Here is a 19,073-nt window from a genome sequence, read left to right on the forward strand (position 1 = left end):
CAGAAGGGATACAGTCAACTATAAGCACTCATAACCACAACTGTAAACACCTAATTAGAAACTGTAACAATGAGTTAACGTTAAGAAACCACATCTGCTCCCCACAAAGTTATTGTTTGCTGCAGAGTTCTCTCCTTCTGTACATGGCTAAACAAAAAGGGCCAGGGCTCTTTCCTCTGCCTGTAAGACCAGCTGGAAGGAGACAGCTTGTACCCATATGCTTAGACACTCTTCCTCCTGAAAACAGAGGGGCTGCATCCCACCTGCTGCTTGGAAAAGGCTCCTGCATTGTGTGAACCCCTGAGCAGAGTGCAGGCACTGTCTGAGTGGGTGCTGCTTAGCAAGGACCAAAACCGTGGCTGGGAGCACTTAGGAGAGCCAGGATAAGCACAGGATTGACAGGATGGTACCCAACTCCTTCCTGTGTTATTGGCTGGTGGATAAATAGGGCCTGGGAAGTAAGAAATGGAGGGAAGGATCAGTTCAGAAAGAGCTGTTTATGAGTACAGGGAGCTAAGGGAGTCACTGTAATAACATTAATCCATATGAGCAATATGCTGACAAGGGAGAGACAATGGGCTCACCAGATAGCCCAAAGGGAACACCAGAACCCTGAAACACATTTTAGACCACAGACACAGAATCGTGGAATCATAAAATGGGCTGGCTTGGAAGAGACCTTAAAGTTCATCTTGCTCCAAGCTCCATCCATCCAGGCCTTGGACACTTCCAGGTATGATGCAGCCACAGTTTCTCTGTGCAACCTGTTCCAGGGCCTCATCACCCTCACAGGGAAGAATTTCTTCCATTTATCTAGTCTAAATCTAGCATCTTTCAGCTTAAAGCCATTTTCCTGTCTCCTATCACTACATGCCCTTGCAAAAAGTCCCTCCCCAGCTTTTTTGTAGGCCTCCTGTAGGTAATGGAATGTTCTCTAAGGTCTTTCTGGATCCTTTCTTCTCTGAACAGCCCCAGCTCTCCCAGCCTGACTCGAGACCAGAGGGGTTCCATCCCTTTGATTTTCTTCAACACGCCGTTATGTCCAAAAGTTTAGAAATAGAATATGTAACCTTTTCTTCTCCCCTTTCTCAAGCTAATGTGTCAAGAAATATGTCGTACATATGCCAACATCATGGAATGAGAATTAGAGATGAATCATGGCATGAACCCTTATTCTGGACTATAAAACTTGGTAGGGTCAATCGGTCCTCTCCAGTGATCCCTGCCATGTGGCATCATTGGTGGTTGAAAAGTGTTCCCTCCAGGCTCTTCCCCTTTCCAGACCCACAAAACCAGTGAGCTGAAAAATGCCACTCTTTTGTCCTCACCTTTCTTTTCCTGCATTGTTCTTGTTTTCTCAGCCCCATCTTCCAGCACAGTGCTCTATGAATATTATATTGAGTCAACGTGGGTATTTATATAAGTTATAAAGATTCCTGTTCATCCAAAGCAGCAGGCATGGGAACCTCATAGAGAGTTTCCTTCTTTTCTTGTACAGAAGTAGGAGTTTGACTGACTCACACCTTTATCAGAATTCAGTCATAACGTGTCTCTGTGTTTCCTTAAGGGACCTTTAGCTATCCCTTTCCTTTGGATGTCTATTAAGAGTGTTTTTCCTGGGTCTCTCTCTGTGAAAATTGCATCTGTGGGTTGTACTGCCCTACTTTGCAGCTACAAGAGCATCAATCCCAGGTACCCACAAATAAAAGGAAAACCAAGAAATGTTAAACTGCTCTTCTCTGTGCCTCAGCTAGACCTTTCCTTGCAAAGGGGCAATGGGAATACTTATTTTTCCAGTGTTACACTGTCAGAAGGAACACTCAGGCAGCGCACAATGTTATTGCTGCTTATAAAAGCCTTTATTCACAGATGGAGGTTGTGGGGTTTTCTTCTTTTCTTCTCTCCTTTTTTTTTTTTTTTTTTTTTTTTTTTTTTTTTTTTTTTTTTTTTCTTTCTGTATTTAGGGTCTTATTATTCTTTGCTATGGCACAGCAAAGCCCCATGAAGAATTACAGCCATAATCATCTGAAGCAGTCAAAGTATCCAGGTAGCATGTGCTAAGTAAGAGAGGATAAATCCAGCAGGGCTGAGTTAGCAAAGGGCTCAGTGGATTAGGTTCGAAGCTTGGTTCTCAGGGGTTGGAGAGTGAACAAACACCTGGCACCTTCTTTGGAAACTGAAAAAAAGAAAAGAACAAATGAAAGGGAAATGTAGCCTCCTGTCTCAATGTTCCCTTCTCCACATCACATCTCCAACTTCACAGGGTAATTGGCTTCCCTGAAAGCTTTCTTAAAGCTGTTCCTCTTTGTATAACTTCACCCCACACAGAAACTTTTTTTTCTTTTTTTTGCTTTCAGGATAGATTGGGAGGAAGGTGATGAAGAACCTGTAAAGGCAATGAAGTTCATGAAAGACTGTCCTACTCAGCCACACAGCCAGCTTTCCTTGGTCATTATTGGTCTTTCATGCCATGGCAGTATCAATAAATTGAGGAAAAAATTACTCCCAATCTTTACTGTGTTGAGTTTGAACTCAGAAGCTAAAGTGATTTTCAGAACTATGCCAGCAAATAATACAAGAAAATATATTAAACTGATCCTTCTGTGGGGAATGGAGAAGGCACTGTCCAACAGTATCACTCTGGGGGAAAAGGCAGGGAGGCTCTGTTTACAGGTGTCACTCCATCATTTTGAGATTGTTTTGGTATTTCTGTTGAAACTATATTTAATTTCTCAGATGAGGTTAGGAACAGCTATTGTTTCAAAATTCAACAAAGTGCATCAAAATTTTTCCAACTGTGTTTTTAGTGTGGGGATGGCTGCCTGTAAAGACACACACACACACACACACACATAAAAACCAGTTTTCTTGCTTTGTGGATAGAAACAAGTATTTTCTGACTGAATGTGCCCTTGCTGAAGTGACAAACCTGACCTGGGCAGCAAGAGAAGACACGAGAGAGCTCAGCTGTCACTGAAGGCTCTGGTGATACCTGAGTCCATGAGCTTTTCCCTTTGTTTTTCTTCTCCCGGCAGGGAACACTCTCACAAGTTTCAAACTGCCCATCAGACCTGTAAAGGAAACATCATTGTCTACAAAACTTTTAACCTATTTTAAACATTTCAACATATTTATTCCAATTAAGCAACAATAACAACAACAAAACAAGTCCTCCTCCGTTATAAGAATCATTAAGAGTGTGAGAACAAGTAAAACCAGAAGAAGTGGGATTTCAAAAGATAATAGGGTTCTTTTCCCTCAGAGCATACATGAAAAATAAGGAATTCTCCATCCATGCTTAGTCTCTTTTGCTCTTTGAGATAGTTCATGATGGACTTGAGAAAACACATTCCCAGAATTCCAAATATTCTTTCACTGACAAGGATCTCCAAGCTCACAGTGCTTTGCTTACTCACAGTTCTGCCACTAAAGATCTGGAAGATTAACCCAATTCTAAAGCTGAGGACTGCCTATTACAAATCCCTCTCAAAGGATACAGGAGATATTTGAGACAAAATTTTGTTAGTGGGAAGAGCAGCAAAACTCTAAACGAACAAAGCCAGACAGTAATTCCACCTTTAATTCAGCTACTATTTATAAATCTCCTCTGATTAAAGATAATTCCAGCATTTTATAGATCAAAGTCTCGCTGGCTGCTTGATTGCTTCTTAAATTCTGATTTTATATTCTACTAAACTATACACCATGGAAAAAATAAAGAGAAGAAATCCTATTTCATTTAATGGTTGGGGATGAGATTGCCTTCAGAATTCTTCCATTATAAAGATCTATCTCAATTACCAATGACAGAAGAGATAGTTTTCAGTCAAGGATTTGCATAATAAAAATTTTTGAAGGAGGTTTGGGGTATTTTGGGATGCTTTGTATAATTTGAGATAATTTAAAGAGAGACTAATAAGCGCCTGAAAATGAGGACCTATTGAGATGTCACATCAGAAAACTCCACCTATATTTGAAGATTTCATCTGTGAGTATTTGAGGGCTGTTTTTAGGAAAAATAAAATAATTTCAGAACTTTGCCATACCATTTCCATCACCCTGCTGTACAATACTATGAATATTTTCAAGCTTTTCCCTTTTTCTTCACCGCAAAAGTTTTAGGAAGTTTATATAAATTAATAAAATCCCGGGCTCTATGAAGCCAATCTTGCTTTGAACATGCTTTTATTGATCTTTCAGGTAAATCTACTGTGAATGTTATGAGCCAAACCCAGATCACCAGCTTCAAACAGAATTGGCGGTACCTGTAGAGAGTTTTCCCTGGCAGACAAGCTTTCACTAAAGCCAGCAGAGCAGAGGTGAGGATAAAAAAAACTTGCTTAATTAACATTTCAGATGTATCGCAGGTTGAGTGATTTAAGGTAGCTTAAACTATCCCAGTTGTCTTGTGGAGGATGTCATTTTTATAGGGTAGAGAACTCAGTCCTACACTAATAATCGAGTGTGTTAAAATGAGGAGAAGAATTTCACTCACCTATTCTTCTTTTGTTTTTGTTTGCCTCATTAGGAGGCTGCAGCTTCTTTTCCCCAGTTTCCCTAGGTTGGAATAGTTGGGAAGCTGTAGAAGGTTTTTATAATTTGCTAGGAGTGTTTTTTATTATTGTGAGAGAGGGCAAGAGAGACTCCTGTCTGCTGTTTTGTGAGACATTGTTACAACTGGAGAATTAAGATTGGAAAAGACCTAAGATCATTGAGTTCAACTGGTCCCCCAGGACAGCCAAGTTCAACACTAATGTCCCCAGGAGTCACATTTGCACTTTTTTCTGAACATTGGCCCCTAAAGTCTTCATCCAAAACCCCCTGAAGTCTGAAAGCATTCTTCTAAAAGTCTTTTAAGGCTTCTAGAAAAAATCTTGACAGAACAAACTAGAAAATCAAGTTGGTTTTTTTTTTCCTTTTTTTCCTCTTCTCTCTCTCTTTTTTTTTTTTTTTCTTTCCTCTTTGGGTTTTTGGGGTTGTATTCGGTTTGTTGATTTTTTTTGGTAAGTGGCAAAGAGGATTCAAAGGGACAGATTCAGAAACAATACACAGACAGAGGATAACAGCTCTTGAATGGGACTACTGAAAGCTGATTATTTGATGTACAGCTGAGTCATCTGCAAGTGCTCTCTTCTGCCACTCAGAGTATTAAGAGAAGGACTTTTAGTGTGTTAATCTGAAAAGTAAATCAATCTCCTTATGTATTTTATGAACATGTGTTTGTGACAGGGCCCACAGTATCTCAGCATTCTCCCTGTAAAATATACTACAGTAATCAAGTCCAAATAGACTTCATGGAAAGGAGTGTTTTTTCACAATTCTGGGCTCAAAACTCCAGAAAATGAAAGGCTTAGTTAGAATGTCAACAGCTGACAGAGATTTGTGGGCTATCACAATATCACTGGGATTCATGGAGGTTCACCTGAATGCTCAGCAAATTTCCCAAATCCAATTAACCAAAGGCACCATTTCCCACGTAATAAAAATGACGAGTGTCCTAACAACTCTTTCACAGCTTGAACTATCACTTAAACTAAGGATGAGTGAGCCAGCTTGGCTATAAAGAAAAATAAATGGCCCTGCTTGCCATTTCCACTGTACTCACTTCATCCCATGCTGGAAGCATAGTTGAGCAATTTCTATTATTGTTCAACAATTGCATTGGAGCAATCAGTTCCTGAAATTTATGTTCATAGTGACAGAGGAACATGAAATATCTGTGGTGTAAATGAGAACTAAAATAGTCTGAAACAAACACAGGTCTGAGGAGGTACAAGAATTTGTTTAGCAGTCTGAGATGTGTGTGGTTACACAAAGTGTAATTTATTTCCCTGTGGTGTGTGTGTCTGTGTACACACACATGTAAACCTACTAATTATCACCCAGCACCAACAGTGCTCATTCAAGAGCAAATTTTCATTATATTAGGGGAGGAGACAGTTATTTGGTTCAAATTATTGCAACCTAAACTGTCCAGAAGTTGCAAGGGGAAGGCATGGCAAACAAAAACAAGGCTGTCTGCAAAAAAATGAGCAGTCACATTCTTTATCTAGTTTAATTTTAGGGTGAATGTGAAAACACTGAATAAATAAAAAGAGTTTTACCAGAGTAAAAACAAGAGAAAAGATGGAAGATGTGGTAAGCACCAGCAAAGAAGAAAGAAGTAAAAGGACCGTTGACTGCTACCTACATGGGAAACTAGAAGAGAGGTTCCACCTCTGCAGAGGGAAAAAACAGACAAAAAAGTCAAAGCAAACCCTTTTTATTTTATTTAGAAATAACACTGATGCTTCTAAAGCTCACACATTATCTGCTTCCTCTACCACAACAACAAGGAAGATAATGCACTCCATGACAAACTTACTGAGTCTCTCAAGGAGTGTTTCAGAGCAGAAGACCAAACGCAAAACAGGAAAAAAATTGTCTTGTGTATCTCTGGAAATCCTTAAAATAAAGCGTGAGGAGACCTAGAAAAAAAAAAAGCTGCCTCTTTAGTTTGAGGCAACAAATAACCAGGACTCCTGAAACACTGACTCTCTTTGTGTGACAAGAACCTTGACAGCAAAAATGAGGTTTCTACACAAGTTCTGAGGGGGAAGTTAAATGACAGGAAAAGCCTGGTTTTGTAAAGTCTGACACTCTTGATTCTGAATGTTGGTAATTATGACAAAGATGCACAGAAATAAAATGATGTTTCTGCAGCAAACTCAGCTGTGAACTGTCAGCTGTGCACCAGTAATGAGAAAGATGTGTTTTAACACTGCTGTGTCTGCATGTGATGTGGGGAAGAGTGAAGATCTAACATTTTTAATGTTGTTTCCCATGGTGGTATTCCTCAGTGACAATGTCAAGGAGCCACTGAACAATGGGAATCATCTTGGGTTCACCTGTACGTTAAAGAATGGGAATGTACTTGGGGAGTGGCAGGGATATAACCCAGATTAAACCCAGGAAATGTTGCAGCTGAAAGGTAAGGTAGTGTACCAATTGCAGATTTCACGAAGATTTCAGTCTTCCTCTGACTTAGACAATGTCCTGTTTTAGAGAAAAAAATCATTGGCAATCAAATTTGTGATAGAAGTAGGACTGGTGACATTGTGATTTGAAGGGTGACAATGATGTTAATGTGATCAAGGAAGTATCAGTCACACTGAAATTGAAACATCTGAGTTAAAAAATACTCAAAAAACTAAACAAAACTAAGCTAAGAGAGATTGTGAACTCCCCATCTTTGTAAGCATTCAAGACCAGGCTAGATGTGTCTTGGAGCAACCTGGTCTAGTAGGAAGATATCCCTCCCCTTGGGAGGGGATTGGCCTGAGATGATCTTTAAGGTTCCTTCCAACCCCAGCCATTCTGTGTTTCTATGGTTCTATGATATAAAACATCACAAAACAGAACCAAACAAAAGAAAACAAAAGAAATTAAAACAATAAAAAATAAACTAATTCTCAAGACAGAGGAATCAAACAGAATGAAAAGGAAAAAATCAAGTTTCCCAAGTAAGTGCTGGTTTTATTAAGTATCAAAAGCCACAGGCTGATGTAAAAAATGTCCCTCCTGTCTGTAAGAGCCATGGTGTAAAGGGCCACGGGTTCAGAATGTTTCCCTTGCAGAAATCACTAGCAGGATCAGGGCCCAGTCTCATAAGCTTTAGAAAAATCCCTGGTTCTGTGGAGACACTGCAAGTGTGACAAAAGAAAGGATCTCTTGATGCCACTTTTAACAGTAAATGACACTATTATACTTCAAGATAGACATGAGGCCCCAAGTCAACCTTATTTCAGAGATGAATTACTAAGAAGAGTGCTACAAACCTGTCTTCCTCTAAACAGAAATTAAGGTGACAGGATACTCATGGGGCTGAGGCGAGTTGAAAGGAACTGTGTTGCAACACTAAAGTTAAAGCTGACTCTTTTAATTTCACATTTTTTGCGTTACAAAGGAAAAAGAAGAAGGTAAAAAAGCCAAACAAAAAAAAACCTGAAAGGGTGAACTGAGTCTGTTTAAATAAGTATGTATGTGAAACTCCCCCTCCAAACCAGACTGGTGCTAAAACATGATATACTGGAAAAGGAGATTTAATCATTAGTCCATGCTCTAAGTGGCTTGTCAACATCTCAGGAGAAAAAGATATAAGGCCTCAAATTCACATATTCAGGAGAGAATCTTTTGAAAAGCAGCCATTTGAAACTGCCAACAAACTGAAGACAAAAATGAGATTTGATAGAGGTGACAGAGCCTACAGCATCAGATTAGCTCTTTGTTTGTCACAGCGAGCAAAAGATGCGGCGTTCGGTCTGACAGACTCGCTCGTGACCTTTATTCTGCCAAGCCAAATGAGACCGAGGACAGTGAATGCCATTTTGCATCCTGGAACTGTTGCTTGAGAAGCTTGTAAACAGTGATTTAAATAGAAAATGAAAAATCTGAGCACTGAGACTCCGTACTGAGCTGTCACTTCTCTGCTTCACCATTTGCCGTGTGCTGTGTTTAGACAGAGGTTCAGTTGTCAGCTCACAGAGAAACGCTCAGACGACAAAAAGCCCACCACGTCTGGACGACTCTTCAGAAGGATCTTGCAGCTGGGTAACACTAAATACAGGAATCCTCAGTTCTCTTCCCCCCTCACTCTTTCCCTCCTACTCTCTGAAACTCCAGTGGAAAGTGTGTTGCTGGAAATTACCACCAGTACCTGCAGGACTGTCATGGCAAGAGGTGAGAGAGAATGCCGAGAAGGTGGAAAAGTCCTGTTCCATGATGGATATCAAATTGGAGATGCCCAATCACTAAAAGGCCAAGCCTGGGTGCTGAGCAACCTGGTTTAGCAGAAGCTGTCCCTGCCCATGGCAGAGGGGTTGGAAATAGATGATCCTGAAGGTTGTTCCATGTCTCCGTTAGGGACACGAAAAGAACCACACTCACCTGTCAGGTTGAAGTGAGAAAGAGAAGGGGCAGTTTATTATCATTTAGGGTTTTTGTAGGATTAGGAATTTGGTCAAGGATTGGTAGATGAGAGAAACACCTCTCTGATTACAATGGTCAATTCAGAAGTCTGTCACCAAAAGAAATTAAAACAATCTACATTGTTTTGAGAAACTCCAAAAGTATGTAAACAATCATCAGAAAGCTAAAAATCAGGGTGACAGTTCCCAATACAAACCAATCTAGGACTCTATGATTCCCTGTTATTTGAACCAGGAATGGCACCCCATGCTGATCCACACAGCAATTCCCATAAAAAAATCACATTATTTTGGAAGGATGGCCTTCCTTCTCCTCCACAAGTCATGCCAATGAAAAGTAATATAACAGAGAGATTAAAGGAAAAAAGCATGGTTAAAAAGAGAAGCAATTCCAAGATACAGAACATTTCTGCTCATTTCATTCATTTTTTTATATGTCAAAATACTTCCCATATTCTCTTATTCAGTTTTTGGGGGTTTTTTATGCATAGTATTTAGCACTTCAGTTATTTCTTTTCAGATATTATTTTCTTTTTTGTGTCTTCCTCTCAGTGAGGACAGACCAAGCCACTCTCAAGCAAGACATTGTCCTTGGAGTAGCCTCTGAAGTGTTCCTCTGTCTCTTACACAGGGACATATGTTTTTCCATTTGATTCCAAATGATTTAGACAAATCTCAAGTTTCTCACATCTTTACCAAAAACTTACAGGCCCAATATGCTTTGCTTTAGATGTTTCTTTTCTTTGTACTGTTAAGAAAAGAAAACTGAAGCTTTTTGATATCAATCAGATGCAAATTCTGTCAACTCACTGAAAATATTTTGAGCATATTTATTTATATGTAGACACTACTAAGATTTTCAAATGTTTTATGGCCAGTCTGTCTTTGTTCTTATTTAAGATATGAAAACCATATTATTTAAACTTCCTCCAGTGGATATGTCTATTTTCACTGATTTACATGAGTTTTATGGCAGATGTGAGTACGGAAAAATCTCAGTTGCATTTGTCTGCACTTTGGTAAACTATTCAGTGCAGATTTAACTGAGCTAATGATGTCTACTGGGACAGAGAGGGATAATATAGGGGGGTCTAGTTCTGGGCCCATCAATTCAGGAGAGCTGTGGTGGGGCTGGAGCATGTCCAGGGAAGGGAACATATCTGGGAAAGGGGCTGGAGAACCAGAAGCAGCTGAAGGAGCTGGGAAAGGGGCTCAGCCTGGAGAAAAAGAAGCTCAGGGAAGACCTTCTGGCTCTGCAAAGATCCTTGACAGGAGGGGGCAGCCAGGGAGGGATTGGGCCCTGCAAGGGACAGGATGAGAGAAGAGGTTCTCAAGCTGTACCAGGGGAAGTTTAGCCGGGACATCAGGAGGAATTTCTTTACTGAAAGGATTGTCAGGCATTGGAAGGGGCTGCCCAGGGAGGTGGTGGAGTCCCCATCCCTGGAGGTGCTGAAGAAATGACTGGACACGACACACAGTGCTCTGGGCTGGTTGAGATGGTAGCGTTGTGTCAAAGGCTGGACCTGACAATCCTGGAAGCCTTTTCTAAAAGTAATGATTTCATAGTTGTATGAATACCATAATCCTGATATTACCAGAGAAAACACAGTCTGAAAAAACCTACTCAGAATTAAATACTTGGGTGGTTACCCTGTACAACAGGGGTTTGATACAACAGTACTATGAAATATATGCAAAATACTGTGGGAATATGAACTTGGTTTTTGATCACATCATGATGAACACCTTTGGCAAAGCCTGCCTTACCTCCCTGAAGTCAATCCTTGATTTAAGAATGCCGCAGAATGAAATCCTGGATCTGAATATCCTTTAATTTTTATTGTTTTGGCCAAACAACAACCATATAAGAGGTCCTCATCTCAAAATCTGTTACCTGTCTAGGTTCAGACCAATAACCTGGGGGCAAAAGGCTTCATCCTGTTCTTAATGTCTTAATTCATTATTTGACAAAAGTTTTGAGATGCTGCCTGGTTGAATATGCACCAGAAAGGTCAATAATGTTACTGAGACATTCCTTTTGATGCCCTCAGTCTGTTTACATCCTCCTTGTCCTGACACCCTGCAGGGATGAGGACAAACTTTGTGGGGTGTGCAACGCCCTCTCATCTCCTAGAATTTGCAGCTGGGATCCACTTCAACCAAACAATGCACATTTATTGACAGGTAGTCTGACAGCTTTTTTAAGCTGCTTGGCAGCTTGTTTTTAGCAACACATTGTCATGTTCAGTGTTATCACATTTCTTTTAGATTTGTGTGATACTAAAAGGCCAAACCTCCGAGGCATCAATATGGGGTGCAAAGCAGGACTAGCTCTAAGACACCCAGGAAAATACACCTTAGGGGTCCATTGATTTTGCTTCTAAAAATTTATGTCTACTCACTTTCCAGCCCTGTCATTGACAAGCACCTTAACAGTTGTTTCCCAAACAGCTGCTTTCAGTTGGATTTTTTTTGTTGTTGTTGTTTCTCTTTACCTTAAGCTTGCAGGTGTCTGAGGCAACTAAACCGAGCAGTGTTCACAAAACTCTTCAAATATCTGTGAAATGCAACTCAAATCATTTTCCAGAAAACTTAAGAAAGAATAAGGCACCTTTCTGGGAGTGTGATGTGTTAGTCAGACTCTCCGCTGCTGAGGAATACAATTGATCACGAGCAGTGGGGAGTCATTGCAGTGCTCAGGTTCAGCACCTGCAGAAGGTTGTATTTGCAGTTCTTCACAGAGCATGCCAGTAATTCAAATTTAGACACTGCAAGGGGCAGCAAAATATTTTGTGGTGCTTAAACAGGTGAGTAGAAATAAAATTTTGCTTGATTTTTGCTGTTTTTATATCAGGGTCAATTTGGTAGATAGTGAGGATTAATATCTAGAGTTTGGAAATTCTCATTATTTATTTTCTAAGTCAGATGTGTGTGTTTTGGAGAGACATTCAAATGCCTTTAGAGGTGTCTTTCAGGGTATAAAATATGAAATATAAATCCTATCATATGTGCCCTCCAAAATTGAGCCTGTAACTTTAAATAAAACTGGTCAGGATTGTGCAGCAAACGAATTCTTCCATCAGCTGTCTTCTGGGTAGAATTTCAGAAATCATACCCTCCAATTACCCCAGCTGGAAGCAGCCAAGACAATACTTAATAAATCTGGTCCAGTTCAAAAAGCAGAACCAAAATGCCGCCAGTATTCCCAGCTTATGTGTCTGTCCTTCAGAGTTATATCAGCAGCAAAAGCTGCTCCCACTGCACGTTGTGTCCAGAAGAGGAGAAACAACTGGAAGGTCCCAGCAGCAGCTGGCAAGTAACAGTGATTGAATTCCAGATGGATCTAAAAAACTAGTGATACCTCCTGGGAAACCTTGAAAAACATTTTGCTTTGCAATGATCCTGTTCACATCACACTTATTTTAATTTTTTTTTCCTTTGTTCTTGGCACAGAAGGAACAAATGAGCTCCTGAGAAATAATTCCATTTTGAGAGACCAGTCCCTGCTAATAAAGGCAGAGAGAAGAAATAGGACAGGGGGATTTGCCATTCTGTTGTGATTTCAGACATCAGCTGTTCATTTGTGCTACTCACTTCTGCAGTTTCTGTAGCTAATTATTTTTTTAAGAATTTTACTAAAGCACAGGATAAGACAGGTTAGAAATAACCTTTGTAGCAACTCACTTCATCCAGTTCCCCCATCAGAGCGGGACCAAATTGGATTGCATAGAATCACAAAATCACAGAATGGTTTGGGTTGGAAGGAACCTTAAAAACCATCTCTGCCACGGGACACCTTCCGCTATCCCAGGTTGCTCCAAGCCCCATCCAACCTGGCCTTGGAGACTTCCAGGGATGGGGCAGCCACAGCTCCTCTGGGTAACCCGTGCCAGGGTCTCTCCAGACAGGTCAGGTCCTCAGCCAGTGAGGTTTGACTGTCTCCAAGGATGAAGATTTCTTAGTTTCTCTGGAGCCTTGTTCCAATATTTGACCACTTACATGGCAGAAAAAGGGTCCATGGCCCCTCCAGTGGACCCTGTCAGGATCCAAATGGGACAAGACGAAACACAGATCCAAGGAGAAGGCTATGGTGTAGGTCCAAATTCCATCCTGGAGGCAGGGTCAGAGACAGGGCTGGTCAGAGACCAGCAAAACTTGAGCTTAGGTGAAACATGGACTGAAGCACAGGTCTGAGTTTAAATGAGGCTACACCCACAGGCAAATGGGGTGGAGGTCCAGGGGAGGCTGGTTCAGGCCATTAAGACCTACCACCCTCATGACCCTGGCACCAAGAACTTCCTGAAAAAAAGCACCACAAAATATTGTCTGTTTCTCCTTTTTTTTTCTCCTATGCTCTGAAAAACAAAGCTTCTTTCTGTCTGGAAAAAACTTGGCCCTGTGTGTGTTCACATATTCTTTATTCTCCATGTCCTGCAAACTGGAACTCAGCCATGACCAAGAAGGATCTTGGAGAAGAGTGGGAAGGATGGTTCAAACCCCACTCATGCATGGTCTCAGACTTCTCCTTCACAGCATGCCAAACAGATAAAATGCTCCTGACATGTTCAAAATGCTTTCATGAAGAAACATAACAATTCTATGTCATGCCTCAGTTGCCTGAAGGGCTCCAGGAGTGTTTTTTTCCTGAGTACACCATTAACCGGATGTATTTGGGGTTGGCTTGTTTCTTTTTCTCCACTTTCCTCAGAGACATCCATGATAGTGGTGCTCAGCACTCCAACGTGGCACTGGCAATTTCTGCTCTTTCACAGTCAGACTATTCACTGTATTTGAGAAAGAAATTTCCACTTAGGTCTGACAGGCAAAAATGTGGATTTTGTGGATGTAGTAGTTTGCCTTTTACTGCTAAGGTGCAATTAGGGTGCAATTTATCTTCAAATGTACAGTAGGAAAAGGATTTCCAATTGATTTCCACACTTTACAACCTCAGGTTTTGGTCACACCTTGGCTTCTCCTTTTCTCTGCCAATGACACACACCTGACAAACCCTGAAATTTAAATTCTTTGACTAACTCAAATCCGGGGTATGATATTGGGTAACACTGAGTGCCCAATGATAGACAGAAGGTCAAAATTTAGTAGGATCCCTTGTGGTTTCATAGTCTATGCAATGAAAGCCATTAACTCATTTTGCAATATTGAAAGATGATGGCCTCTGGCATATTAATCCTTCAAATAACTCTGACTTATAGCCCCTTTGGCTATAAAGCCTTACACTTTTCCTCCAATACCATAGAATTGGAAAATGCACTTAGCCTGAAAGTTTCTAGATTAACTATGAAGGAGAAAAAGATTCTACCTCTAGGACTGTTCACGCTGTAATATTCTGAAATTCTCCTGCCAAGCTTGAATAAAATTTGTGAAAGTGATAATTTTATTTGAGAAAGCTCATGAGATACAATTATGGAATGTCTGAGAGCTTATCAATGCAAAGCCAGTCAGCTAATTAAAATACACTTTGGAAGAACCATCTACTTTTAAAAACAGCTTGTTAATGGCCATCCATACTTCCACTGCTGTTTATATCTTAGTAATTAATTTACTAGCCCAGAGATAGATAGAAAAGACAACACATTTAATAATTAGACAGTTAAACTTGGGTGAGATGCCATGACTGTGTCATCACTCACTGCAAAGCAGGTCTCTTTAAATCACATGCAGGTAGAAGCTGTAAAACAGTGGTTAATTATTCTAAAGGAGGACTGATAGCAACTACCTTTCTTTAAGAAATATCTTTGACAGCTTTGTGGAAGAGGCATTAACAGTAGATTTTCTGTCAATTAGAAGAAATTACTGTTCATCTAGTTTGATAGCATTGAATACCACTGTGCTTAAATTAACTCCTTATTCAGTAAAATAAAATAAATTTTAAAACCTTCATCTAAATTTGCCTGAGATACAATATCCATCAAAATCCTTGCTGCAAAGATTAATTCATCTCATTATTAAAACACATCAGTCTTTTGCTCAGCCTGAATTTGCCCAGCTTAAATTGTATTTTGATTTCTTGCATTCAGACTGATTTGGTGAAGATTCAGCAACTGCTGTGTGACAGACAATCCTGCCCAGCACACGTCAAGGCCTGTCATAATTATGTCATGTTATACCTTAATACAATAGTAATTCTATCTTGTTGTATCATTTCTGAAATTATTAACTGCAGCTCTGACTGAACTATTCTATTTTATTTTTTTTTTGTAAACACGTGTCTCCTCTTTGAGCTGTAAAGAAACGATCTGACACTTTGACATCTTAAATAAGAACAGAAAGCATTTTTCACCACATTAATTGGAGAAAAAAGTCGATCTTGGTATTCAGAGAAATGAAACCAAATATTTAAAGTAGCAGTGTCTCCATTAACTGTAGATATAATTTGGGATTTCCAGTTAAGCAAACAGTTCTCTGAAGTTACAGCACTCCTGAGAAGGTGGACTCACACTTTTGATGATTGTGGTTTGGAAAGGCTTTGTGTTGTGTTTATATTTTGGGAGTCAGAGTGAAAGAGGTGAATTTATTTTGAGTCAGAGGAAGAGCTGCCGAGCTCTGATGAAATATGCATTACAGTGTATACTTGATATTCACTCCTATTTTTTGCTATTGTTGCTGTCAGCTTTTCCTGGAGCAAGGGCACATCTAACAGACCCACAAAACAATAGACTGCTTCAGCAGTCAGAGTGCAGATGCCTTTGAAGAAAAGTCTATGAGTAAGGTCTAGGTAATTTCGCAGGAACACCTTTATTTCCCTCTGTTGTATCGATTACATCAATGGACAGGTCACCACTGGTGACATGTCAGTGTCCCATGACCTGGCCCAGTGTCTCCTGTAGGTGCAGAGGAGGAGAGAATAAAGAACTGGTGAATTTTGGATCCTGTACCTCCATGGGAACGAAGATGCCATTATTAAGATTTTATCAACAGTTTGTTTTAAGAATAACAATAAGAATCAACAAGAATTTCTAAAGCACATTCACTCCCTGGCTCAAAGAGCCCCACCAACAGATCTGCAATAGGAGCTCTGGAGTCTGAGCAGCCTGTCAGAAACAGCTCCCTTGGCTGTGTTTGGGGGTCTGTGGTCACCAGTGGAGAGCTGGTACAAAACCAGGGAACTGATAATAAATTGATTGTGAAGATGATAAGTGTTTTCATCCCGGCAAACTAAAAATATATTTAGGATGCTCCTAAAATATATATATAAATGAGATTCTTGGAGCTGGATGTTTACTGCTTGTGCTTGTCAATCCTTATTGTAATCTATCCTAACAATCCTTTTTGTTGGCATTAGGTTAATCAGTTAGAGGCACCTTACACATCCCACAGAATTTTCAAATACTACCAAAAACTACCCTAACCCAGAGTGTAAGAGAGGTGCATCCTGTCTGAGCTAGGGTCATATCCTCCATCCCTGCTGCACTGATGTGTTTCCTTTTTTGTTTTGTCCCCAGAAATTCTTCCTGCAATGCATTTTGACCAAAGAATTGGTTCATTTGGCCACAAAGAAAATGGTCTGACCGCTGAGAATGAGAAACCTGATTTTCTTGTGAAGGTTATCCACCTTATTCTGTCAATGAAAATACAATTGGAGGACTTGGATATACAGTTTTCTGTAAAATTCTGGCACAGAACAACAAACCCCTTGGATGTCTGTACAGTTGGTGTGTGTGTGTCTGCTCTGCTGTGAAATGCAGTGGCTTTTTTCCTAACCAAAAAATTAGGATCTAGAAATTTTTCCATCCATATATTGCCAATGTCTGCAAAATCTGATAATTCAAATAGTGTGTTTTATGGAGTTTTACAGAGAACAAAGTTTGACCATACATGTCCTTCTCTTTCAATGCCTTTCTGTTGTTTTCTCCATACTTTTGGTTCTAACAGAAAACTCTGATGTCTTTCAGCCTGAGACTTTCTGCTCGGATGTGTCAAACTTCTTCAATCTTGTCCAAGATTTCAGAGGTCATTGTGTCTTCATTAATCACACAATAGATAATAATATCTACAATATCTCATTGTAACAATTAAGTTTCCATTCTTTTGTTTTTTTTTTTTTTTTTTCTGGTTTTTTTTTTTACTCTTTGCCTGATGTTTTAATGTCCCCCAATAAACCTCTAGGAAAATTTCATTTATAGGGAAAAATTAGAACATTTTGACCACATATTCTGTGACAAAATAAGTAAGGACAAGTTGGATGGAGGTCAAAGCAGGTTCTAGCGGAAGGTGTGGCAGAGGGTTGAACTTAATTAAGGTCCCTTCCAACCCAAACCATTCTAGGAGTCTGTGAGGTGTTGTTTTCCAATTATTTTTTTAATCTTATTTTTGCAGAAGGTGACACTAGGCATGGTGGGGAGCAAAGGTTATATTAAATAAAAATATTAAATATTTTAAAGTGTTTAATTGTTTTAAATTTATTAAACAGATTACTTATTCTTAATACTCTGGAAGACAAGGATGCATCCCCAAACCATGGGGGTCTGTCAAACTAACTGGGTGAAAACTTTCTCAGCCATTCCTTTGGACCATGTTTTAGAAAGGCACCAAGTTTGCATAATGAAATGTGGACAGATGGTGTTAGGATGGGGCAGAAGCCTCAGTGCCTGATGTCCTAAAGTTTCTTCTGGAACTTTTACACTTTCTAGTGTCTTCCATGCTATCCAGGAAGCAAAACCCAAAAGGCTGCTCCTCACAGTCCTATGGAAAACAAGTGAGGCCACATCCAATTTATTGTATCATTGCTGAAACTTTTTAAGGAACATTGAGTGGCCTTGCAACTTTAAAAAAAAAAAAAAAATAGAGGATAGGGGAAGAGCAGAGAGGGGGTGAAAAAAAAGCCCTGCTGCCAAATTGTGATTTAAACTGAGATTGGCATCAGCAGACATTTCCACATCAGCCTTTAGCACATCTGGTCCAGACCAAACAAATAGAAGATTTATTCTGTCAGTGAGATCATTTAGCATTCCTTTTTATGCTTCAGAAAGAGCCTGTACCTGTCAGTCACCAAAGCACTAGGCTTTTGGTGGCTGGGCTCTGTTGCTCTTTCTGACTAGCCTTGATCTGAGACTTCTAAGGAGGCTTGTGTTCACCCGCTCCACCTGGGAGACCGGTACCCATGCCAAGTTCATTTCCATAGTCTTATAAAAATCTCCTGGAGGATTTCAAACATCTGCTCATAAGTAAAGAAACATTGTCTTGAGATATAACAATAATATAAAGGGCAACTGAACCTTCCTTGCAAATAAAACTGAGCTAATAAATTATTTTGTTTCAACAGATTTAGACAATTCAAACAAAAAACTGAATAGAGCTAAACAGGCTCACACACACATGAAAAATCAGGTGTGAAGGGGTTTCTTCTGATACCTTCTGATACTTATTTTATTTCCTTTTGGTCAAGAAGTTTGTTTTGGGTTTTCTTTTTTTTTTTAATTTTCTGAGCACTTGATGATAATTATTGAAATGAAGAGCTGAGGTGAGCAGCTTTAATTAGCAGCAGAGAGCTCAGTGAGGTGCACAGGGGGATGTCCTGAATGGGGGAGGCAGAGGTGCAGCTGGAGGTGAGTAGGCTGGGAAGTCCTGCAGACAGGACAGGATAACCCAGGATAGGAAGGATCCCTGTCCTCTCTCCAGCTGACTGAGCAGTGAGTTAAGGGAGAGGGTACAGTGGTGGCCAGTCCCTGGCTGGGACAGCAGGAACATCTCTGTGAGTGCCCCACCTCCCCTGGGTAACGGGGCAGGGACTGCGCAAGAGGAAACAAACAGCAAACGAGGACAATGGTTCATTGATTCGGGAGGTGTTACCGAGGTTAAACAGCCTAAACTGTGCTAAAATGTCATGGGAGACTCCCCTGCGGAGGGAACAGAAGGCCCAATGTGCAGGCCAGACTTCCTAGGGAAGCCTGATGCCTCCAGGGAACCCAGGTTAAAGCTGTGAAGAGAAAGCTTCCTGGTACAACCCTCAGATTATTATCCATTACTGATTTTGGACATTTGACAGCAAAAGAAGTTGCAACAAGTACAAGGACAATCAAGTGAGACTTCAGGACTCTGGGACAACAGGTTAAGAGATCAGAAGAACAAGTAGCATTCTTTTCTATC

This window comes from Zosterops lateralis (genome assembly GCF_965231275.1).
Source record: "Zosterops lateralis genome assembly, chromosome: 3".
Classification (NCBI taxonomy): Eukaryota; Metazoa; Chordata; class Aves; order Passeriformes; family Zosteropidae; genus Zosterops; species Zosterops lateralis.